Source organism: Xenopus laevis, chromosome 1L, assembly GCF_017654675.1.
Source record: "Xenopus laevis strain J_2021 chromosome 1L, Xenopus_laevis_v10.1, whole genome shotgun sequence".
Classification (NCBI taxonomy): Eukaryota; Metazoa; Chordata; class Amphibia; order Anura; family Pipidae; genus Xenopus; species Xenopus laevis.
In genome coordinates, this window is record NC_054371.1 from 172,197,569 (window position 1) to 172,224,936 (window position 27,368).

General features: G+C 38.0%; 1 protein-coding gene across 1 annotated transcript in view; it reads left to right on the forward strand.

Annotated features, from left to right (window-relative positions):
* tmem132d.L (transmembrane protein 132D L homeolog) overlaps positions 1-27,368 on the forward strand; it is a 431,717-nt gene that overhangs the window by 150,708 nt on the left and 253,641 nt on the right. The gene's annotated exons all lie outside the window — the stretch shown is intronic.

Sequence of the window (27,368 nt, forward strand, 5' to 3'; positions counted from 1 at the left end):
CAATACGGCAATATCATGTTGCGCTTTTACAAAACTCTGGAAAGACTTACCTTACAGGAAGGGGGTTATTTATCAAAATCTGAAATTCCAGTGCGGGAAAAATCTAAAAAATATCGTAAAAATCGTATGAAAATTCTAATTGTACGAATTTTTTGGATTTTCCCCCATTTATGCCCGAAAACCACAAAATCTTTTGATTATTGCACTAAACCCAACGCAGATCAAGATATTTTCAGGATTTGCTATTGACTTATATACAACCTCGGTAGGCAGATGCCGGATTTTTGGATTCAAACTTTTTCGTTTCTCGGGGTATAATAAATTACTAAAAATTCAGATTTTATAGTAAAAAAATCCAGATTTTTTTCGAGTTTTTGGCATTACGACTTTAATAAATAACCCCCTGTAGAATGGTTAATACAACACCTTGGATTGTGTAAAGGCATGCTTACTACATACAGTATTTTCTGTTTGAAGATCACAGCGCAGACTGTTCATCCTTTAATCACTTAGGCATGTTGCCGCTGTTAGAACAGTGATTTGAGATTGCATTTAGCTGAACAGTATACAGTACCTATTGTACTGTTTTGTAATTGCATTCACTGAAAGCATACCCACTCTTGGCTATTTCTAAGAAAGTGTATGGAAAATGCCTGTATGTGTTAAAATTCTATGCATTTTTCAGTGGGTCTTTTGTTGGATAGCTTGACCTTATGCCACCCAAATAATTGTAGTTTTTGAATAAATGTTACAGCAAAGCTTTTATTTTGGACTTCTGTAAGCAAATATTTCGGTAATGCAGCTTTCTGATGCATCCAGTAATGACAACTATGAAAATGATTACCGAAATGGCAATAGAATAGTTCAAGTGTTCAAGGATATACTTGGCTAACCAGATTAGTGTTAATAATTGATTTATATTTTCTTTATCTAGGTATAGTCACTTTTTCTAGTTGTATAATGGAATATATTTTATTGTACTTCCTGCCAGCTAGGATTCCAGCTACCTATATAGCAGAAAATTAGGAAAAATCACGGCCCTTATCTAAAGTACTAATAATTGTTTTAAAGCTTGGGAAGATAAGAAGAGGTACTTTAATCACATGTTTTCCTTGTGTAAACAAATTGGTTGTAAAGCAAGAGAACAAATCACTACTAACTGTAAGAGATAACTTGGGGGTGCTGTGGAGGCAGATGAGAAAAGTGAGAGTTTTTAAGGCAGGGACTGGCTGTGTACACAAGGAACTGAACAGCAGGACAGGAACTGGACCGGATGTAGAGGTCGATGAGTCAGAACAGGAGCAGACAGGACGGTGCGGGCATAGATTGGGAGCAGACTGGAAGGATAGTACAGGACGGTGCAGGCTTAGATCGTGAGCAGACTGAAAGGATAGGACAGGATGGTGCGGGAGTAGATTGGGAGCTGACTGGAAGGATAGGACAGGATGATGCGGGCGTAGATCAGATCAGACTGGGGATTGGCTAGCAGGAGGACTGGATAGTAGGAAAGGGAAAGGTAAGGGTCAGGCTTGGTAGATGAGGAACAGGAAAAGGAATGAAAGGACAAGGTGCAAAGTAAGGTCAAGACAAGGTCAGGATTGGAGGGAGGAGCAGAGCAAGATTCAGAATAGCAAGGAAGACAAGGCAGGGCAAAGTGAAGGAAAGGTTAAAGCAAGGCAAGATAAAGATCAAAGCAGGACTGGAACTCGAGTAGGAACAGGCAAGGCAAGGTTTAAAACAAGACAGGATAAGAGCAAGGCAAGGTAACAAGGCAAGGTTCAGGGTAAGGCAGGACAAGGCAGAGAAGGATTCAGGCAAGACAAGACAGAAAAAGAAGCTGGCTAGAGCAAAAACCTTAGCTAGGGGTGATGCCACAGTGCTATTTTAGGTAATGCTCAGTCAAGGAGCGTGAGGTGGGCAGGGTCGGACTGGGCCGACGGGACACTGTGAAAAAACGTGGTGGGCCCCTGGCTTTAGTGGGCCCCGCCGGCCCAGATCCACAACCTGGATTTCTTCCCGGGACTTCTGTCTCAGGGCCCCACCTCCGGACCCTGAGGGCTACTGCCTCAGGACCTCCCTTCCCGGCAACCTCGCCATCGCTCGGGTGCGCGCGCATGCGCATCAGCCTGATTGGCTGACTCCAAACCACCAATAAGGCTGCTGCTGGGCTAGGTCTGCAAAGGCTAGGCAATAGATAGTGAGCAACCTTGTAGCCTACTCACCTTGCCCTATGGTTAAGGGACAGAGCCAAAAACCCAAAGGTTCCTGCCTCGAATCCCAGCAGAGCCTCACACTAATTCTTTTTAATTTGCGACTGAGCTACAAACACGTTACTGGATTACAATACATAGGCTCAGGTATGCAAGCACAAAAGCACACCTCACAACAATTTGGAAATAAAAAGAGGTTGATAACCATGTTCATTTTCCAAAATTTGGCATATTTCTGTGTTTTTTTCAGTTATTACAGTTTTGCTAATGAGGTTGAATTGCCCTTTAAGCTGTGAGTCTATTCCCAATTGACCTATTTATGTTAAATTGTTACAATTACTTATTTGCTTATCTCAAAATTGTTACAAAAGTATCTTAGTTGCACCTGGTGGCTGTTCAGGGCTATCTGCCAAAAGCCAATTAAGTTAGAAACTTTGTATCTTTTTCTGGCTGTTCAGTGCAGTGAAAGTCAGGACTTTTCAGTAGAAATGCGGGACTGTGAGTTGAGCTGTCAAAAGCAGGACTGTCCCGCTGAAAACGGGACTGTTGGGAGGTATGCAAAAGTCCTTCTAACTACTTCAAAACAAAAGACATGAATATTTTCCCATTGCTATTCTTTCTTTAAATGATGCACATTGTTTTTTAGAAACATTTCAGGGTTTTCTTTCTTGTTGATATCATACCTTAGAAAGCATTCCATAAGGTTGAGTAATAATAAAATGTTTGTACCTACAACAGGATCCTGGCTATTTTCTACCACCAGATAAGTGCATTTCAGTTTGTATATACTGCAGCCACAATTTGTACTGATTCAACCCAAGGCTGCCATGACTTACATTTTGTCAGAATATCAATGACCTTTATAAAAAATTCTGCTCAGGAGATATACATCAACATTTTGATATTGTGTAGGGGTTTCAGCCTATGATGGTTCTAAGTACCCCAGGCCGCTAAGTTTTCAGTATTCATGCCCTTTACAAGTATTTAACAGAACATATTTTTCACTTTGTTTGTATTTACTGATTACCTATCGAGGGGGGTCATTGGTCACTAGTTCTGACCTACCCAATTAAATTCTCGTCACTGATACATCCGCCTTCATTTATCACTTAATTTCATCTTCCATTCTCACTGAAGCTTACACTAGTTATGGAGCTCTCTCATCCTCATTCCAGAAATGCTAAACCAACAGTATTAGATCAGTTTTGATACTAACTTGGTATTCGTTACCATATATATATATATTTTTTTTTTCTCTTGTTTTATTTTTCTTAGATTTCTCTAGCTTCTCTGAACCAGTTATGAACTCAGCTTTCAGTTTAAGGCTACTGTCACACATGACATTTTCCACATACTACCAAAGCTGCCCAAATACCAAATATTCCCAGGGAACTTCCTGAGGCAGTTTTTAGATCTTATGGTTGCTATAAGAGGTCCCATGATCTCTGTTGGGCCTTTGGAGGCCCAGTCTGACACTGGTTGGCATAGAATAACACCTATAAAATATGTCTCAGTATTTGGCATAAAAATAAGCTAATTGAACATCTGTGTATCTTTTTTTGTTCTGTGATACTGTTTCTGACAGCACACTGTTATATATTTGGGGACTATATATTAAGACTTTTTATAAAGCTGTTGATCTGTTCATCTCAATCCTAAAATAATTTATTTAAAAAATATATTTATAATTATAAAGGTATGCATTTTCTTCTATGCCGACCAAATGCTGCAGAAACTATGAACACCGTTTTTCCACAACATCTTTCAAGCAACTTTTGCCTTTTTGCATAGTTACAGAGTTTTATACTTGGCTTTGTGTATGCCTCATAACAATACACACTTACTAATATTCTACATAGTAGATACTGTAGTAGTTGTACATTTTATTTTAAATGCTGCTTTATAAACAGGCCCCTTCTGGTTGTTACAGGTTATTTTTCCTGGGCACATTTTGTGCCCATTATTGCATAGCAGGGTTCCCTTTAATTTTGGTAAATTTATGGTTATGTGAAGACCTTGCATGTTTTGCAGAAATCTTACAGTATTATGTAAAGTCAATGAGACAATGTAACAATATCAGTCATTTACTGACACCCTTAATGCAAATGCAAAAGCACTAAACAAAAGCTCAGACACCCCTTTTTTCAAGAATACAGTGCTGCGGCAGTTACTCTACCTACAGGGCTGTGCTCAAAGTGCACATGGCAAATAGCTCCCATTGAGGATGCTATGCTGGTGGGTATATCAACACATGAATCATAGTCATCCATATGCATGCCCCTTCAGCACATGCAGGCATGCAGTGTGACTACCAGCCCCTTAAGACATTTTGGAGAGGATCCCCCAGCAGGCGGTTATTGCTTCAGGCACAGGATATGCCTTCCCTGTACCAGACTGTTGTGAAGAATCACTTCTGATGGGACCTTCCAGCAATCGTTGCCTATGTGCAGCTCCCTGATATCCGGAACCTTCTGTCTCATCCTCCTGTCTTCTGCCAGGCTTTCCAGCTTCCACTTTTGTCTGGTGATTTCCAGCTGCTTCACAACTTCCTGCAGCCCTGAAATTGGTATTCAACTGTTTTATAGGCCACAGTTGACAACTTAGCCTCGTCACAGGGTATTAACCCAACTGGCCTCCTTGTTGGAGCCTCTGACTGCTTTACTAACTACCCTCATCCTGCTTCTCACTCCTAGAGTGACTAACAAAGGTATATTTATACTTCTACACTGGAACTTTCCTCTGTCCTAGGCCCTGGAGAGTACAACACACCTCCTCCAGAAAGTTGAGAAACCAAAACAGACTTAACACTTGTGCTTTAATTTTTGTAAACTATGGGAAAGCTGACACCATACACTCTAAAGGACAAGGAAGAAGTTTATTTGGCTGTAAGACTGAGGCCCCCTAAACTTGCAATTATAGTTATATAATTGCATGGCTAATTTGGGTTAAATTCAACACTTCTATATTATTATTATATTATTATTATTATTATTATAATATTATATATAATAAAATATATAATATATAATACAAATTGGAGCACTCATTGGACTTCTCGAGAAAAGTACTCTTGCTGGGACCGATACATTGATAATCACCAATAAATAACTTCACTAATAAGTCCCATGAGTGTTCCAATTTTTGTTATATGGATAAACAAAAAACATTGGTGGTCAGGGCCCCCCATAAAGGTAATATTGGTGGTCAGCCCCTCCCCAAAAAAAAACATTTGTGGTCAGGGCCCCCCATTAAAATATTGTGGCTAGCACCCCCACACAGTAAAAAAAATTGGTGGCCAGGCCCCTCCACATGTTATAAAAACCCCCCCTTACACGTTCATTTAAGAAGATTGAGGCCAACCCCCAAAAGTTTAAAAAAAATTGGTGGCCAGGTTCCCCCCATAAACTACCAGGGACCACAAAGGGTTAACTTTAGGGGGGCCCTGCCATGTTGCACTTACTTAATTAGCAGGCCCCTCTGCTGTCAGTGAGCTGCCAACTTTGGAAAGTAGAGGGGGGGAGCACAGGTGGCTGCATCTTCTTCCAGTGAGAGCATTTTCTTCCCTTATTGCTCTCAGAATTTTAAGTCCCAGTAAAGCTGCAGGGCAATTGGATAAGCTGGAGGGGAAGTTCAAACTTCAACTATCCAATCCCTGAGCAGCTCAACCAGGACTTAACTTCTGTGGCCAATAAGGGACTCCCACCCTCCCTTCAGAATTCGCAGCTCTCTGAAAGCAGGGGGGCCAGCAGCCCTGTATACAGTATATATATATATATATATATATATATATATATATATATATATATATATATATATATATACACATGTATGGGACCTGTTATCCAGAATGCTCGGGACCCGTCATTTTCCAGATAACGGATCTTTCCGTAATTTGGATCTTCCTACCCTATGTCTACTAGAAAATAATGTAAACATTAAACAAACCCAATAGGCTGGGGTTGCTTCCAATAAGGATTAATTCTATCTTAGTTGGGATCAAGTACAAGCTACTGTTTTATTATTACAGAGAAAAAGAAAATCATTTTTAAAAATTTGAATTATTTGGATGAAATGGAGTCTATGAGAGATGGCCTTTCCGTAATTCGAAACTTTCTAGATAACAGGTTTCCGGATAACGGATCCCATACCTGTACTTCAATTTGGAATGAATCATCCCTGGACCAGCACTTCCCTTTGTGAAGTTATTGATTTTTATTTAAATACACATATTTGTGTTCCTATTAGTGATGGGCGAATTTGCGCCGTTTCGCTTCGCCGAAAAATTCGCGAAATTCGCGAAACGGCGAAAAATTTGCGAAACGGCGCCGGCGTCTAGTTTTTGACGCCGGCGCCCGTTTTTTCGACGCCGGCGCCCGTTTTTGACGCCGGCGTCCGTTTTTCGAAAAAAAAATTTGACGCCGGCGAATTTTTTCGGCGAATTTTCGCGGGCGTTTCGCGAATTTATTCGCTGGACGCGAATCGCGCAAATTCGCCGCGAATTCGCGCCTGGCGAATAAATTCGCCCATCACTAGTTCCTATATGTAGGATATATATGCATTGCTTTAAGTAAAGTTCAGTTCCTCAATTCCTCAAAGGGTTAATAGTAATATGATTCTTAAGTACTGGAGTATGTAACATGAAAGGTTCAAATACCTAAAAGCTTGCTCAGTATATGTTTGAAAAATGAATGTAATGCTTTGCACTTTTTACCCATCGCATTTGCATTTTAACAATACTTGAAATGTTATGACAGAAGAAAAAAATATATATATACAGTTTTTTCCACAGTTATACATTATACAATTAGTCTACTAAACTTTTCTGAATACAGTCATTTTGTAAACATGCATAATTATTTTAAAAAAGCCCATATAACAAAGGAAATCTGACAAAAACATGAAAAGAAAAGACAGGCACAATAAGACATTAATATGCTTTTGATTCTTTAGAAAATGTATTTTCTCCTGCAGTGCATGTTACATACATTCTATTTGCTGATTGAATGCAATCTGTTTGTTACCATGGTAATATTTTTACCTTCTTGAAATACTCTACAAACTCGCTAGTTCTTGATAATCGTAGGGGCCAGAGACTTTATCAGCATTGCTCTCTATTGTTCTACAGCTTCTGCTAAGTTTCATTTATAATTAATGCAGCGGGTGATCGTCAGGCCTATAAAGAGTTTAGTAGCTATCATAATTTTGGTGTCATTTTTACAGTTGAATGCAGATTCCATGAACTTAGGAAGCAAACTCAAATACTGCAGATAATAGCATACCGACATTTATATTAAGCTAATTGAATTATTGGTAATAATTTGTAATTTGTAATTGGTTACAGGTAATGCAGTGCTTTCCAACCTTTTCCATGTGATAATGTCAATTATCTAAAACATGGATATTCATATAATATCCTACAAAAACTATGGATCCTCCTGTGTGTTTCTAGTTTGCTAAGACCTTAGCAATTGATTTTGCTATGTTCTCTCTATGTTCTTATGGCTTGCACAGGAAAACAAAAAAACTAGTCACAGACCAGCAGACTCTCTACCCTTGAATCATCTTGACAAATTTATTGCACATTTGTGAAAAGCATTGCGCTCCCAATAATTGTGGTAAAGCCTGATGTGATGATTTCAGTAGCCTCATCAAGATGCTGCCCCATTAAAGTCGCATCCGCAGGACAGGCATTTTGGGTCTAACATGTTGATAAAATCACTGAAAGAAATTTACCTTCTGATAATGATAATATACTGAAATGTATATTAAACTAATTGAATTATTGGTGATAATTTGTAATAGGGGACCAATTACAGCTAATGCAGTGCTTTCCACCCTTTTCCATGTAATGATGTAAATTATCTAAAACATGGATAATCATATAATATCCTACAAAAACTATGGAGCCATTAGCCATAATACTGAACTGGAATGCCAAATCCAGCCTTAGTGTTTTTAGTTGGACAGGTCATTGCTAAGACCTTATAGAGAGATGTTCTCTCTATGTTCTTATGGCTTGCACAGGAAAAACAAAATAAACCAGCCACAGGCCAGTAGATTCTCTACCCTTGTCTCATCTCAGCAAAGTTAATGCACATTTGTGAAATGTATTGCGCTCCCAATGACTGTTGTAAAGCCTAATATGATGATTTCAGTAGCCTCTTCAAGATGCTGCCTCATTAAAGTCGCATCTGCAGGACAGGCATTTTGGGTCTAACATCTTGATAACATCACCGAAACAAATTTGCCTTTGGATAATGTACAAACCGATGGATGATTATGATTCGTCTGCTGTTAATTTCAGTGTAACTTATCCAGGCTCTCCTGGATCACACTTTCATCAAGAAATAGGCATTTAGCAATTCTGGTCCTCTAATCCTGCCATCTCTCTGAAAATGATTAGGACTGGAAATTTCATAACTAGAAAATCCTTGAACAGAAAAAAAAAATATTTCTAGGATTTGTATACATAAACATATCCGTTTATCCAAAATAGTAATGTTGGGTGACTTTAGGAATTGGCAAATTGTAATAAATATTTAATTTTTTCATAGAATGAAATATATGATTTTGTCCCTCAGTTGCATTTTTTTAAACATAATCTACTGTAAATTTTGGAAACAAATATTTTGTGTCTGGAGATGATATTTATAGCATATTATCTGCATCCAAGTTCATATAAATAGTCATGGAATTTCTTTATGACTTCCTGTGTCCAAATGTTTAGTTTAGTACATACATTCTTGAAATACGATACATGAGAAGTAGATTTGAACCCTGTAAAAACAATGCAATCTACTATGGACACATGGATTGCAAACTGCTGTGCCCTCATTGTTTAATTTATCATTGTATAAACGGACAAATTATTATTTCCTCACAGATGATTTCAACTGCTGTAATACCCATCAAATGACTTGGATTTTAAGGATTTGCTGTAAGTTGTTTAGGGAGACTGAGTATACCTGTTCCAATCTCTGAAATTCTCTTATGGATATGATTTGAATATATATTATATTTTTAAAATGATGCTTGATGCCAGTGTTATTAATAGGAAAGAAAATACAAAGGCTGGTAATTTTTTTAAAGAATAGGTGCCATTTGTCTACTCCATGTTGTTTCTCTGAAGAGAGAAAGGGGAGGGAAAGGAGTCTCCAGCCCTGCTAGGTAACAGGAAGGAAGGCCTACTGAGGGGGCAGGAAGTGCTGGAGAGGGAAGAAGGCAGATACTGTAGGAGTGATTCTGTAAAGTACCTTAGTGCATGTGCATGAGCAAATTCAGTACATGTTCAAATTCCACCGGGAAATCCTAGGGCAGAAAAGAGAGCCATAGTCAGGGCTTTGAAGATCAAGGTACACTCTTTTCAGGACACAGACCCCCAAATGGAATCCTTTTTTAGAACTCTGAAGAACCTGGCACTTCAGTGGGGATCCTCATGCAGATCAGAGATCAAAAAAGCTATACAGAATGCCTGTGTGAAGTTGCTGACAGACTGTATGCATAAAGAAACCTCTCCAACTAGATATACCTGCTCTCTTATATAGCGGATACACATGACTCCTATAGTGTCAAAAAGGATAATAAGTGCAGGACTCCCACAGTAGTAGAAGATGGCTACAGCTGTATTAAGGGTAAAGATCTGGTCATACAACAAAGCCAGCTCTTGGTGGTCCACTAATGAAATACCTACAGTATATAATGCAGTTCCGGTGCCTCAGAGCAGGTGATTATGCACTGTACAACACTTTTGCACATGCTTCAGCCTGCTGTTTGGAAGATCTGCTGGGGAAATGCGGATTACAATCAGAATTCTGGGAGCTTATCCTACTGTTTGTAGATGAGGTCTCTATTAGGAATACAATTTTCTTGGGGGAAGTGGTTTCAGGTACATACTCTCTGTATAATGAGAGGAGACCTAGTAGAAATATACATATGGTTAAAATAAGACAAAAAATTAACTCTTAAACAATAAAACACAGTGGTGTAATATGTAAGAGATATGTTCTCCAACAATCACACTACAAAGAAAAGGACTAGCATATCAGTTTAGCTAGCAGTAAAATCCTCATACTGTGGATTTAGAGCAGTAAGAGAGCCCACTACTTTTGAGAGCATATTTTAACACTGAGTACTATACAGAAGTTAAAGCAACGTATTTCATAAATGTAACAGAAAAACCACAGCAATTTGAATGCATGGCATATGGCACTAGATAATGTGATATCTAAATTAGTACTTATGGTAAGAGGTCTTGTATAGACAGACAGAAATACCTGGATTGCATATAAGTGGCTCTCAACATAGAAAAGGCAATAAAATTGTCAATGATGGTGAAAAGAAAATCCAGACTTGTATGTAAGAAAACATCATACAATTCAGGACAAAAACAATCTGTACTCTATAATATTTAATATTCTAATATTCTAATATTTAATATTAATCAGTGATGTAACTATCGGGGGGGCAGGGGATCGCACCTGGGTTCACACCTCCTTAGGGCCCAAAAGAGCTGCAATAAACTTATTGCAAGCAGAAAGGTTTCAGTGCATATGCCCCAATATGCAATCCTTGAGTGGGTTGGGTGCACATCCTCCACTCAGTTACCCCACTGATATTAATACTAAATCCTACCCTATCTTACATTACTGTAATGACGCCTCTCACAGTTATGGAAAAGAGCAATGGAGCCACCAGACTGGTTGAAGATTCACATTGAGCAGGAGTTAAAATTCCATATTTAAATCCAGTTTTTCTAACCTTGGGTGCCCACGTTTTAAACTACAGCTTCCAGCTTCCATGATTATATGTTGAAGAACACTGGTATTTGTAGTTCACTGACATCTGGGAACCCAAAGATATAGATGAATTTAAGGCAGATAATATAGAAAAACATCCTAGGCCGTATTAGGCCGTAGAAGGTAAAAGCAGAGAACTGGTACAATTTTGGACCCCGAAGTTGGGTGTTTGCGTGAATGCACTCAGTGTGCGAGGTTGTGTGTGTGAGAATAGTGTTGACAGTTAGTGATGGGTGAATTTATTCGCCAGGTGCAATCCAGCAGTGAAGACAATAGGAACCACGTGGTGGCATCCCTGCTTGCCACTAGACCACCAGGGTAAGCTAGCATTACAAAATGTGTGAGACCCACACACGTATGTGCTTTAACACTTCAAACGAATAGGGCAGTGTATTCAATGGGATCTCCAGCCAAAGTTGTTTGCGCATAATCAAAGACAATACAATTCTTCTTCTCATATATATCAATTAAAATTTCCACTTGTTTTAAAAAGTATTTGTAAATGCTATTGAAAGCAGCAGAACCAACATGATAAACAAATACTGCTTTCATTAACAAATACATTTAAAACTGGTTTATTTATTAATGCATATTTGAAAGTGGCTTAGAATTTCATTTTTTTTTATAGTGCAATAAACAGTTTTTGGCCTATTAGCTGAGATATAAATGTGTGTTTAGTATATAGCTCCACTCTGCTCACACTGCTTATTAAAGTGGATGAAGAACAACAAAGACAAATTCTGCTTTTGTACCAAGAGTCAGCATCCGAGTTTGGAAACCATTAGCAGCTACTAATGCTAAAGACTTGGAATTAGACCTTCTTATACATCGCCAAAGGCAGCTGGCTAAAGTGCACTTGCCACTACATTTGCTCTGTTGGGCTGGAATCACAAAGTGAACAGATGGAATGTATATTATGAGATGTAGTGAAGTACACATGTCACAGTGAAGCACAATGCTTAATGTCCCAGAGATTAAAACCCTCCGGTCTATTAAAGTGTGTTGAGTCGATAAACCCGCTTTGTCATTTCTAAGGTATGTTAGTGCTAATAAGTGTTAGATGTGTAAATCTCAATATCCTTTCTCCTGTGTCTGCAGGCTAGAGGCTTTTGGGCAGGGGCTAAAAATCCATTTAAATACTGTGTGTGTATTGAACTCAAATGAAGTAGAAAAACTTTCCTTTCAATGCATTTAAAACATTTACCACTAAAAGTTTACTAAAGTACAAAAGCAATTTAAGGTCAGGGGAAAAAAATCCCTAGACTATTCCCTAACCGAAACAAATTGGCACATTTAAAAAGCCAACCAAGGCTGTTTATCATTCTCAAATGAGCACTGGAAAGAAAAGCATTTTTAGCGGTGAAGTATGCAGTGTTTGTGGAAAACCACTCTCCGATAATGGCAAAATACTTTCTGATTAGACACTGGAATGTCAGGCCAAGTGTATTCATTTTAAGAATGCTTTGTCTGTTTATACACCAAAATCATCGAGCTTTCAAAAAGCAATTCTAAAAAGAAAGCGCTACGGGACTATGCAAAAACGTCATATGTAACAGGGGATAATAGTTACTAAATAGCAAAGACTATAATATTATTGGATTTTTGATTCACAGAAGAGAAAAACTATTACCAGATCTCTATAGCAGTAAAATATTTTCTCTATATACAGTATAACTTAGGCACAGGATTTTACATATAATATGCATGTCTTGGTCAGAAAATACAATCCACCATTGCTTTCTATGTTCCTATCTGAAAATAAATCGTTTTTCTTTCTTTTAATGGTTTTAGATGGTTAGCACCCCTTTCTCTTTATGGCGGGCCTCCATAATCCATTTTAAAATCTTCAATTTCTTCATATAAATAGTATTATACCAAGGCACAGGACTTGTTCTTATTTAGAAATGATTCTGCAACTTAATGTGGGGTCCCTGGGCAATAAAAGGCTAAGAACACTAAAGAAGCGTGACAGTATTTTGCATACCCTACTGGCGATGCCATGCTAGTGGGGGAGTATATATTATCCTCTCCATTCTTTAAAATGATTACTACTTCACACCCCCACTTGAAGCTAGTTAGGGGTACTGCTCATTCACCAGCTCATGTTTCAACTACAGTTGAAACCAATTTATTTTTATCATGAAGTTGCTCTCCACCATCCCCCACTCAACAATACAGTTCTTCTTGGGTACGACAGGCCTACCACAACGCTATGACTTATAAAACTTTAAAAAGTTAATTTCATCCATAAAAAATATCATACAGTTATAGGCTAAACACATAGGTTTTATCTCATATCAAGGCAGCATTTTGTAGTTTGGGGTAAGACCGTGCAATTTTTTAAAAAATTGCTGCGTGTATATTATATACAAGGAAGCTGCTTCTGTCTCTCCGGACACAATGTAGGTATTCATGTTTCTCCATTTTACTGGGAGCATATGGAATTTATTTAGACAGGTGCACATTACTGTTTTCTCTGTAGAATGTAATTCTGGAAAGTAACCGTATGAACAATAATTCTATTTCTGCAGAGTTTTCTCAAGTAATTTGCAAATTGAGATATAATATGAAAGATCACCGTCCCTGTAGAGCTGTCTGCTTTCATTAGATCAGTGTGTAGAAATGTAGTGTTGGGCCATTGTGAAAGCCAAGATGCAAATCATTATTCAATGCACCAGGCATTTAATTTATATGTTTCCCTGTACACTAGACAAATGTAATCTTCATTGTTTTACTGCTTTAGAATAGATTATTCTGGCCCAAGCGAGATGCTCATCTGTCTATTTGGCGGTGTCCCAGCTGGCTGCCTCTGTTGTGGCCCTTATCAAACTTCTACCCCAGTGTTTTAGCATTTTTCTTATCCACTATGGCAGAACATCCACAAAATAATACTGTTTAATACCATTAAAGTCTTTTTAATTTGCTCATAGAAATGCATCTTGTAAATATCCAGGCGAGAAAATACTTTTAAGATGGCAGTCAAGCACCATATTACAGTTGCTGTGCAGATTAGAATTTATGGGATAAAATTTGTATCAAAGCAAATAATTGATTAGGACTGTACAACTAAATCTGGCTGAAGAAGAGAATATACTACTTTAATCGGCAGCCTATACAAGCCAACAGACGTTAAATCTTTTTTGCTATTTATCAGAAACAATGTGTATGAACAATGCCATCACTTCCTCTTTTCTGTTTATGCACTTATTATTCTCTGGTCTGTGCTTATTTAAAATTAACGTTAATAAACTTTCATTGTGAAATGCAACATGCAGAAAAGAAAATTTGCTGAGATTTTTTAAATGTTCCCATCTTGACATTTTTGAGCAATCTTTCCAGCTGCTTGTTCGCTAATCTGCTTGTTGCTAGGACCCTGCTTGTCAAAATGTTGTGAGTCGTCTTGTTTCAGGTCGATTACATCCAGTTTGGTGGCATATGTCTAATTTTGCATTCCACTATAAAGTTTAAATTGTTGGCACTGTCCACCTTCAATCAAACATCTTCCTGACTAAATGTTTCTGTATACATTTATATTTAATCTATATTATTTATATATATATTTTCTTTTTTAAATATGTATTTTGTAGTTTTTCTTCCTGTGTAGTTTCTCTATGATATAGTCTCATTTTAACAATACACTTATGGTTTGGCAAAATTTAGTTTTTGTAGCTCCCAATATACTGTATATTGGTCTATCATTTCTAGGGTAATGCAATAGAAGATGCAGAGTAGTAGTAGACCCTGTCAACCAACCATATAGTTAAATAGTTACATAGTCAAGTTGGGTTGAAAAAAAGACCAAAGTCTATCAAGTTCAACCCCTCCAAATGAAAACCAGAGTGCATAAATATGCTCACACTGACCACTCCATACACTCATTTAAGCTATATATCTATATACCAATATATATATTAATTATATATGTTAGTATCACCATGGCCTATGATATTATGCTTGTCCAAGAAATCATCCAAAGCCCTCTTAAAGTCATTAATAGAATCAGCCATCATAATATTACCCAGCTGAGCATTCCATGAACTTATTGTTCTTACTATGAAGAACCACCTAAGTTGCTTTTCCTCCATTCTAAAGTGGTGGCCTCTGATATGTTGAACCCTTTATGAAAAAAAAGATCCTTCACTACCCTGCTATAAAACCCTCTAATGTATTTGTAAAGATGTTTGCTTTTAGCCAAAGAAATACTTCTTGAAGATTGATGTCATGAGTGAATAGACTTGGTGCAACCATTTTCTAATATATTCCCATCTTGTTGTTCCATTTGGTGAGAACAGTTGCTAATTTAGGGGAATGAGTATTTTGAGCTTTAAATGGTGCTTTTTCGTCTGTAGTTGTAATGGTGTTTTATTAATATGTAAGCATATTTATCATATGGGCCACTAGCCAATCAAATGCATAAAAATACGTGGGATTTACTCTGTAAATCTCCTTTTAGAATGTGGTGCTTCAAATACTGTGTAAGTGTCCACCAATATAATATCTTGTCCATGATGTATCCTTTAAGTAATTTTGCAGTCTCATCCTCCTTCATTCCTTTAGAAAACAACAAAGTTATAGAAGGGCAGCGCAGGGGTTGGAGAAGCCTACTTCGGGGATACTTGATAGCTGAAGGATATGGCAGAGAAAAAAGGGACTTTCAATTCCTAATTTTTTTTATAAGTTTATGCCGTGCATATTTCCTTTGCAGGTTTGAAAACATTTCTCCACTCTTCTAGTCTTTGTGAATCAGCATTGTGCTCCTTTCTAATCTCCCACAAACTTCCCACAAAAAAACCTAGAACAATAGAGTTAACATTTTAAACAATGCTTCATTAAATAAGAAAAAAAACTGAAAATCAAATTGTTTTACCTTTTGTGTCCTCAAAATCTGTGAATAGACTGACTCAGGCATAGCAGTTTTCTTAAGTTCAATTAAATGCATTTAGAAATGTGTCTCCTGTTACTGTTAGTTATACTTTGAAGAGCAGCTTGGGTACATTAATAAAATATCTGTAGATGCTAAGTGGTCAATGCTGTGTTGTGTGGTTGAATAAAATGTGCTTTTGGGGATATTAAAAGCCGCTATAAAAAAGCTACCTCTGTAGAGTCAATCAATCAAGATGCTGGACAAAACCTAAAAGAAATTACAGATATGCCCCAGGGAAGTAAATTTAGAATTATGAAAGAATATTAATTATAGAAAAGGAAACGTCTCTAATATTTTTAAAGTGCTGTGCTGAGAATCAAACTCATATATGACTATATCAGTTAAAAGGTTTCCTTTGTTCTTGGTTTAGTACAGTGCATACCACTGAGCAATATAGTATTGAAGAGCAGATTTATTTCTCTGAGGTTTTTTTTCTGATGTAGATGACCAAATAGAAGTCATAATTTGAAAACAAATCACTGTCGGGGATGGATTTGAAGCTCTCCTCGGCCTGTCGCTCACACACCCCCTCACACCCTCTCCCGCACTCACAACCCCTCTCACCCACCACTGGAGCTTTCTCTGCTTTATCAGTCACTTTCTCTAGGCCCCTTGCTCATCTACCCTCCATGCCTGCACCTCCTACCCATGACTCACAACTCCTCTCATCCAGCACCAGAGCCCCCTCTGTTCAAATGTGATTGGTTGCTTCCACTGGGGACTGGCCAGAATATTAAGAGCCATTTGAATCTCCTCCCAGTCCTCAGTGGCGATGTGACCAGTGGGCAGCATGCCGCACCCAAATTTTTGTCACCCTAAACCCGGTCTTTTTTGGCCTGCCCACTAATCCAGGCATACATACACTTAAAGAAAATAATCTACTGTTGGTGCAGGTCTGTTAATAGACTTAATCTGGGAGTTGACTTGTTTGATGACTATATTGTGTGCCCTCCGTCCATGTGTTACTTGTACTTTGGCAGATTTAACAATGTTATATGTGTTGATTAATTTAGCTGCTGACTTGCACCTGCACACAGGTATCATATGCAACCAGTCAGGTATTTGCTTGCTTCTGTGTGTTACCAATTGTTATTCAACTATTAACTGCACTAAAACTAATATAATTATACATTTCACCGGATATGGCTGCTTCATGTTTTAAGATACTAGAACTAAGTTATCTATGTAGTTATTTATGTGGACTCGTTGCTCTTTTGTCATGTGCAAAAAATGCATGCAAAAACCCTAATTTAGATTTTATTAAAGCAGATTCGAGTGTTTAAGCTGTGCAAGAAGTCTGACAAGCTAGTGCTCCTCTGTCCTCTTTGCATTTCTCATTTACTCTAGGGGAATAAGAAATCTAAATGCAGCATGGAGCTTAAATTTTAAATAATTCTGACCTACTGCTTTGAGAAAAACTGAAATTCAGACTAGCTCTTTCCACCTTAGAGCAAAGCATGCATTATTTGCATATTTTTCATTTATACTTGGCTGGGAGGTTATATAGGCATACCTACTGAGTGGCAGGTAGGTACACCTCTGATTTTTTTTCTCCTCCACCATGACATGTATGCCTACTAACCAGGGTTTTTTAGACTGGTCAAGAAGAAACAGAAGTAATTGAGAAGAAATAATAATAGCTGGAGGCTTCTGAGATTCATGGATAACTGTTATAAAGTATTATAACAAGTTAAAATGTTGTACCCTATTATAGAGGGAACATCCAGTGTCCTGTAAAATTCTCTGATAATAACCATATTGGCAGGTGAGACCACAGGTGCATGACTGGCAAAAACGAGTCCATGTGCTGTGTAACTTTAAGGGCTTAAAGTAAGACAAATTGCTGGTCCCAGGGTATAAGTTCAAAAAGTTTATCGCTGTGAATTCCTAGGAGCCTGTGTCACACTCCCAAAAAGTATAAGATACTGTAGTAAAGTTGGAATAAACAGCTTCAAAGCAGTATTTTCAAACTGCATGTGTTTCTTTTATTAGCAGTGCAAAACACTACATGTTTCGGGTACAACCCTTTTTCAAGTGTATAACTTTAAGGGCTTAATGAAAGCCAGAAGCAAATTAATGAGGAAACAGAAAGATATAAAAAAATAAATTGAATAATCTGAAACAGTAGATTAAATGCCAAATATAAATGATAAAATATAGATAAAAATATAGATAAAATACATAGATTTAATGGATAGAATAAATAGATTATAGATACAATATAGATAAAAATGGCAGATAAAAGGCAAGTTCATATTAACAGGTCATTGGTCAGGGCAGGTGACAGACAAGATAAAGTCTGTAAGGTAGACAAAAGCTCAGGGCAGACAGCAAGCATAAACAAGTCTGTGACACAGGCCACACCTGAGGACATTAGATGCAGGAAAGGAGTCAGGATAGTAACTCAGTCACAAACAGTAAGTCAGGGCTTGAAACTAGGATTGGCACCTTTGCCTTCTTCATGATGTGGACATTGGGTCGAGGAGGGGTTGGTGATGTTGGGGATGTGCCAGTGATGTGTAGGGGGCAGGTCAATTATGTTTAGGGGCAGGGCTGTGACACAACAGCCTGTGATTGGCAGATATGTGCATCAATCAGGGGACATGCCTGCCCAGTTCTCAGACTTCTAAGAACAGACAGGCAGTCGGGAGGCTAGACTACTTTTGGGAGCTCAATGATCCAGCAATGGGAGGGGGAATAGACTGCCTTAAAAAGCCCATTTTGGGATTGCCTGAAGCTTGTAGGTGTCATCAAAGGAAAGCAGAGGCTGTAGGAGAAGTAGTCATTTCTAGTAGTAACATTTGGTGCAACCCTGAGCCTGTGGCTCAACCAAAGGGTAACCCCAATACAAAGTGTTAGCTACTGTTGTATTAAAGTCTGGAGAAGATTTAGTGTAAGTTTGTCAATGCTCTCAGTCCTCACTGTTGCACTTATTATTGAAGCTACTCCATGTTTGGTCCTTGTGAGGTAGATAATTAGATTACCAGTGTACAGATAGCCCCCACCCTGGATAATAGACTCCAGCTAACTAAACATTTAACAATGGGTTAAGGGAAGGGATTGTACACTAATAATCTAATTATGTACCCTGCATGGACTATATAGGTCTTGTTTAGCTCAAGAAATAATAAAAACCATAGATGTTTTTCTAATTAAATAAATATGCAAAATGTATGTTCGGTACAAGCCCTGTTTATTTCTCTCATGGTGAACAAGGGGGTATATTGCTTCTTTAAATTACAGAGGGCAATGTATTCAACATGAGGTGTTATCCTGATTAGCACATTGTTGTCTATAGATATTTTCAAAGTGACAGGGTAGCAAGCAAAGGAGCAGAACAACATCAACATGGCATTTTATCCACTATCCACAAAAGGTCATTCTATATGCAAAATTTAAAGCGATTAATTCATTAGCGACATTTCGTGAAGCAGAACTAAATATATGAAGCTTTGACAAGACTAACCAGCCAGAGAAAAAAAGATTCTCCAATTCCTTGTTTTTCCTCAGAAATTTTAATATTGAAGTGAATGATATTTATAGAAAAGCTACTCATTTCTGCATGCATTTCTCAGCATATGCTATGCGTGCCTTAAAATTAGCACGTATGGTGTCAGACTGTTGTCTGAATAATTAATATTGAACTAATATAAAATGAAGAACATTTTCAGAGGTGCACTGCTTAATGTTTGTCAGTTCCTTATTGTACATGGCAGAGCTAGTAAAAACTAATTAACTATCCCTCTCAGGTATTATTAGCTGAGGTTTGAACCCAATATGACTTAATATTTTTAAATGATGGTTTAATATATCCAAAATGTGCTTGGATTACATCCCCTCCAAAAGCAAAAAAGTTCCTACCACACCCTGGAGCTAGACAAGGCTCCTTCTGCCAAATTGCACTATAAAACAATATCATTGGGGAGGGGTGATGATTATATAATTAGGCACTAATGTTGCTAGCTGAATGGCTTCCATTGTCTTTGATTTCTTTTAGTGTTTAAATCATAACCGAGTCTTGGCTTTTGTTTTTAAAGGAGAACTAAAGTTAAAAAAACCCTACCCTACCCTACATAGACCACCTCCCTTCTACCCCCCAGCCTAAGTGTTACCCCGGGCAATTGACCCCAAGTCTTTACTTACCCCTCCGTGCAGATTCTGTCCAGCCGAGTTCATCTTCAGCTGCTTCGGTAATCTTCAGAATGAGACAGACGATTCAGCAATTTTTGGCGCATGCGCAGTTGTCAGACAGAAAATTGCTCCAACTGCGCATGGGCCAATACGTCACTTACTTCCCGAAGATTACCGAAGAGAAGAAGTTGGCGCCCGTGAACTCCTCTGAACAGAATCTGCATGGAGGGGTAAGTAAAGACTTAGGTGCATTTGCCCAGGGTAACACTTAGGCTGGGGGGAAGGAGGTAGGGGGGTCTATGTAGGGTAGGGGGGTAGGGTTTTTTTTAACTTTAGGGTTTAATTCTCCTTTAAGGCTTTTTGCTTGCCTGATCTACTGTATCCGTTCCAGCAATTCCAGAACTCTTTTAGGAACTACAGGTATGGGATCATTATCCTGAAACCCATTATCCAGAAAGTTCCAAATTACAAGAAGGCCATCGGCCATAGACTCCATTTTATTCAAAAATACTAAGGGGCCAATTCACTAACTTCGAGTGAAGGATTCGAAGTTAAAAAACTTCAAATTTCGAAGTTTTTTTTGGGCTACTTCGACCATCGAATGGGCTACTTCGACCGTCGACTACGACTACGACTTCGAATCGAAGGATTTGAAGTAAAAATCGTTTGACTATTCGACCCCCTAGTTCGCCATCTAAAAGCTACCGAAGTCAATGTTAGCCTATGGGGAAGGTCCCCATAGGCTTGGCTAACTTTTTTTGATCGAAGGATATTCCTTTGATTGTTGGATTTAAATCCTTCGAATCGTTCGATTCGAAGGATTTAATCGTTCGATCGAAGGAATTAATCGTTCGATCGAAGGCATTATCCTTCGATCCTTCTATCTGCGCTAAATCCTTCGACTTCGATATTCGAAGTCGAAGGATTTTAGTTCCTAGTCGAATATCGAGGGTTAATTAACCCTCGATATTCGACCCTTAGTGAATCGGCCCCTAAATATTTAAATGTTAAACATTTTAAAATATTTTTTTTCTGTAATAATTAAACAAAACTATCCTGTTGGATTAATGTTTAATGTTTTAGTAGACACAAAGTATGTAATCCAAATTACAGCAAAACCCCATGACCCATTTTGGATAACAGATCATATACTTCTATCTACTACACTACTTTACACAGTATGGCACATTGATTTCAGGAATAAGAAAATAATTTTCGATAACCATGTTCCTCTAAAAGGCATAATATATCGGATAACTCTACTTTTTCCCCCTAATGTTGTAAAACATATAACAATTTAAATGAAGACTCTTCAAATTACCCATATTAGTGCTGGGAACTTGCTGAAATTGTCTTTGCAGTTTCTTAGAAATGAATCCAAGGCTTTAAGTGATCATTTCCTCTCTTGTTTTAGGCTACATTCCTTGCTGGCAATAAATTTACTTTTAGTTTATCTTCAACAGAGGTAATTTGAAGGAGAACACGTTCAAAAAATATCAGACTGTTACCCTTGTTTGCTAAATTATTGCCCCCAGTAGCTCCTCATAGTCTTTTCTGCTGATTCCATTACATGGGCTTAGGAACTAATTCACTATATAAAGTAAATAAGGACTATATAAAATTCACAATACAAGGCTGATCAGTAATTAAAAGGCCAGTATATCACATTTTTCAACATTACTCATTATTTCAATGAAAAAGGCAACAAGTAAGAAATAAGAACAAAGCCCTAAAAATGAATATGCCATATTTTATATACTAAACTTATTGGGGATGAGTCAAATCCCCTATTTTGGGATTCAGACGAATCTCAAACCAAATCCAAACCCCAAATTAGCATATGCAGATAACCTAAAGCCTAATAGCCTAAGGGCAGAGACACGCGAAGATTCTGGGTGATTTAGTCGCCCAGTGACAATTTGCCTCTTCTTCTTCGAGAGACTAATCTCCCCGAAAAGCCTTCCCGCCGGCTAGATTCTAAATCGCCTGGCGGGATGGCACTCAGGGCGTTTCGTTCTCCAAAGTCACCTGAAGTTTTCTCATGAGGCAACTTTGGGTGACTTCAGAAAACGAAGCGCTCTGAGTGCCGGCTAGAATCGAAATCGCCAGCGGGAAGGCAGTTCGGGGAGATAAGTGGCCCAGAGAAGTGGCGATTTGTGCCCGGGCGACTAAATCTCCCCGAAACTTCGCTTGCATCTCTGCCCTAATGGCTCAGCAATCAGCATTTCTATAGTAATAATAATCCAGGCCTTCAAAGTTGTCACCTGAGTTTGATAAGACATGGGACTCTATTATAAAAGAAATATAGCCTGGTGGATTATACTTCATTAAATCTTTTTCACTATAAGGCAAGAGAGAAAGACACCAACCCTAGGGCAAAGTAGGATAAAGCAGCTATGCACAAATATGTGTGACTTGATAAATATGCCCTATAGTAAAGGAATTAATCAGAGAACTACAGTTTAGCCTATCAAAGAACATCTAATTATCTCCGAATATGCATTGAAAAGTTTTTGTTCCTGAGGCTGCTTTGAAGAATATTAATTGAAGTGGCCTGAACTAATCAGATATCTATATTATGAAAGCAAATGCGTGCTTTAGATTTAATGCATGCCTGTCCCTAGAGTGTTTCCAGCACGCCAGCCAATTAGACTTCACATTCATACATTTTACAGCATTACATGCATTTGCTTTTTTTAACGATTTCCAGTATTCTGTTCAAAGTAAAGATTTGCCAAATTGCAATAATTTCACCCAGTAACATAGTTTCTCATTATAAAGGATGTGTCAGCAACATTGTTCTTCCTCCACTCTGACTGGGGTTACCCCTCATGTTCATAAGGAATGCTCTTTATGCCAGAGCTATGAAACTACAGTCATAAAGATTTTATAAACTCCTCCATTCCCTGAAGTTCGGTGCTTTATTAACTATAAATATACATATAGTATCTTATAAAGTGATATTTAACCTCAGTATGGCTACAACTAGTGTATTCAAACCAAGCCAATGTGCAGATATTGCAGAGCTCTTTCTCTTCCTCTTAATGAATGGATTAATAATGCCAATCCTATGGAGCCCATACATGAGACAATAGATTCCTTGATGCTTGATGCTGATGCTTGTCTGATCCTGGCTCTGATGCCCTCATTCTGCAATCTACTTTTCAAAGACCACATTGCTTTAAATATGATGGGTCTGTACTTTCCCATGTGACCTAATCTTTGGCCCAAGAGCCAAATGAATGGATAAATCAGATCAGGCCTACCTGCTTGATGTCTAAATGTATTTATTTAAGCCAGATCATTTATACTGACCACACTAAAACTAGGCACACATATGCAAAGCCATTGGTTGCCTTGTTTAATAGCAGTGGGAGTAACAGCTCTCATGTAAATAAGAGTCTTCAATTTTCTTTTTAAATAAAGAAATTGTGACCTATCTGGCATAACTGAAAAAAATGTGGAGAGTTTAAAAAAATCAATATCCCTCTTCTGCAGAATTGAGTCAATGTGCTTAGCAAAGGAATGCACTAGTGTTACATGTTTTGGTTTTTTTTTTACCTTGGCTCTTGAGAAACTGGCATTATTAATCAATGGATGTTACCTATCGTGTGAATGTTTCTAGGTAAGGTTATTCCTCAGAGAAGTTTGCGAGAATACATTTTTTTTCTGCTGCTGAACAAATGAGTGAAAAAACATTCTGACAAGTGGAGCATTTGCTTTTTTCCCTCCCTAGCAGGAAGGTGAGCAGGTTTACATGTGTGCTCTTCTCTGGGTGCTTTGGAGACTATGTTCTGATGTGGAAGGAGACATGGTGCCAAGTGTTTCAGCCAGCTTTATAGAAACCCGAGAGCAAATGTTTGCATGTATAGTAGATCATTAAATAGTACAACATCGCTCAGCATGTCGATAAGGCTTTCATGAGACCGTAGCTGCTTAGATATTGCATTCTCTGTGGCTATTACTCTCTGCTGCTATTGCACTTGTCTGCTATTGATCAGGCAGAGCTGAGAACCTTCTGGGGAGTAGTGTAGAGACTCTAGACAAGGGTACAAAATGTGGCACAGACCAACACCTTGTATTTCTTGTGCAACAGTATAATACAGGTATAGGATCCATTATCTAGAAACCTGTTATCCAAAAAGCTCTGAATTACAGAAAGGCCATCTCTCAAAGACTCCATTTTATACAAATAATTGAATTTTCTAAAAATTATTTCCTATCTCTGTAATAATAAAACAGTACCTTGTACTTGGTTCAAACTTTTGTATGTATGGGATCTGTTATCCGGAAACCCACTATCCAGAAAGCTCCGAATTACAGAAAGGCCATCTTCCATAGACTCCATTTTATAAAAATAATCCAAATTTTTAAAAATGGTTTTCTTTTTCTTTGTAATAATAAAACAATAGAGAGAAGAAGAGATGGAACTTCCGCACACCGGTTGAATTAAAATCCGAAATTTTTATTGATCCATAGTTAAAAAGAGGAGCACATCACAATGAGTTTGACGCATTTCGGGTGCATGCACCCTTAATCATAAGCATTATTGCTTATGATTAAGCATTGCTATTGATTAAGGGTGCATGCTCCCGAAACGCGGCAAGCTCATTGTGATGTGCTCCTCTTTTTAACTATGGATCAATAAAGATTTCGGATTTTAATTCAACCGATGTGCGGAAGTTCCATCTCTTCTTCTCTCTATTCCGTGCGGCGTGGGACGCCAAGGCCATTCCAGCACCCGGCTACACATCCGTGGACTGCCTGCATTTTACAGAGGAGGAGCGGTGAGTCTGAGTGGTATCTATCTTCATACTTCTGAATAATAAATAAATACCTTGTACTTGATCTAAACTAAGATATAGTTAATACTTGCTGGAAGCAAAACCAGCCTATTGGGTTTATTTAATGTTTACATGACTTTCTAGTAGTCTTAAAGAGATACTGACACCAGAATTTTTTTTTTACATCTACCATAAAATTGACTTTGCATGCTCATTATAACTTTGCCATAAAGTATTTGCACAATGCTTTTACATTACCTGTCTGATCCCCCATGTTCCTGTATGAGGGGGCTGCCATATTTGTACAGCAGGAGTCTGTTAGCATTAGAAAGTTTAACTGACAGGCTGAGATGGGACAGTCAGGTTGACACAATAGTCAGGTAAAGGAACTTCAACTTACAATTACTTACAAAAACAAACCTCTCAGCATGACCTATAGGTAACTTTTAGGTGCACATTTACTAAGGGTCGAATTCTGAAGTGAAAACTTCGAAATTCAACCATCGAATTACAGTATTTTCGAAGTCGAAGTTTTGTTTGATCGAATATGGCCATATGCGATCGAAGTAAAATCGTTCGTTCTAACGAATATAATGATTTAATCGAGCGAACGATTTTCAAAAACTTTGACTTCTAAAAACTTAGCCAAATGTTGGCTATGGGTTCTAGGAGATCCCCATAGGCTAACATGGCAATTCGGCAGGTTTAAGGTGGCGAAGTGTCGAAGTCGAAGTTTTTTAAAGAGACAGTACTTAGATATTCGATTAATCAAAGTTTTTTTCAATTCGAATTGAAGTCGAATTTGGCCTATTCGATGGTCGAAGTACCCAAAAATTACTTTGAAATTCAAAGTTTTTGAATGCAAAAATTCACTTTGAATTCACTTAGACCCTAAGTAAATGTGCCCCGTAATGTACATTCATGTTTTAAAAAGTAGTTTTGAGTGTCAGTATCACTTTAAGGTATGCTGATCTTAATTATGTAAAGATCCATTATCTGAAAAACCCCAGGTCCCGAGCATTCTGAATAACAGGTCTCATACCTGCATATAATGGATACTTATTGGAAGCAAAAGTAGCCTGTTGGGTGTATTTAATGTTTACATGGTTTTCTAGTAGACTTAAGGGATGAAGATCCAAATCTGGAAAACCCCAGGTCTCAAGCATTTTGGATAACAGGTCCCATACCTGTCTTTATTTATAGATTGAGTATCATGAAGAGATTAGAGCTCTTTGAATGGAGATGTGATTTCAAGCAGATCAGTGAGAAGTTTGGGCATTCTGTGCTTGACCTGTTTTTCATGGGTGGGAACACAATGTTACAAATGAAAATAACTTCTAAACACATTTAGTTAAATGTTGCAAGCAAAAGGTATTATATGTAGTACATTGTATGGAAAATGAGAGACGAGATTCAAGAGGAAGCACCGCATGACAGAGAGGGGAAAAAAGCAGCCGATCAAGTGAGACGGAAGGATTTCACTCTCACTTGCACAGAACGACACCCTTTGATACACTGGTATTTATCTCTGGAAGAGAATCTTCTAGTGCAAATACTGAGCATCGATTCTATCAATCGATCTTCTGAATGAGGTTAACACATTTCTGAAGCAAGAAAAAAACATATGAACTGTAGTTCACACTCCTCTGATCCTTCGTATCCACAGAACTGCATCACTTTGAAATAATGTATAATGCATACAGAACCTAGGGATAGACCAGACCTGTGTTTATTCTGATAACAAGATTTATTCTTATGCCAATCACAGGTAAATTGGATTATTTGGGCAGGGCCGGATTTACATAGTGGGTGCCCCTAGGCCCACTGTCGCTCGTCACCCCTGTCCCCTCCCCTTTATCTGTGCATATTTTCATCATCTGGACCATAGCAATGGGGATTGGCGCATGGGTAATTTAAAATATGATTGTATCTCCAGCGCATCACCAGTGTTTTTGAACCAATGTGGGTGTGGTTGGGCAGCATGCCGCCCCACTAAAATCCTGCCGCCCTAGGCCCGGGCCTAGGTGGCCTTTCCACAAATCCGGGCCTGTATTTGGGACAGCTGAAATTAAGGGTTCATATTTCTCTTATACAGGTTTGGGACCTGTTATCCAGAATCCTTGAGACCTGATATCCGATCTATCTGTAATTTGGATCTTCTTCATACCTTAAGTCTACTAAAAATAATTTAAACATTAAATAGACCCAATAATCTTTTTTTTTCCTCCAATAAGGACTAATTATATCTTAGTTTGGATCAAGTACAAGCTACTGTTTTACTATTACAGAGGAAATTTTAATTATTTGATTAAAATTAAGTCTAATGGAGATAGCCTTCCTGTAATTTGGGGGTTTCTGATTAATGGATCGCATACCTGTATTTGCTTTGTTGATTTTGTTGATGATTGCCAAAATGTAGTACAGTATTTGATTTACAATCGGTGTGGATGGGTGTTATAGTAGCTCTGTGGTTATCACTCTGGCCCTATAGCATTTGGCTCCAGTCTAGTCAATATATTCGAGG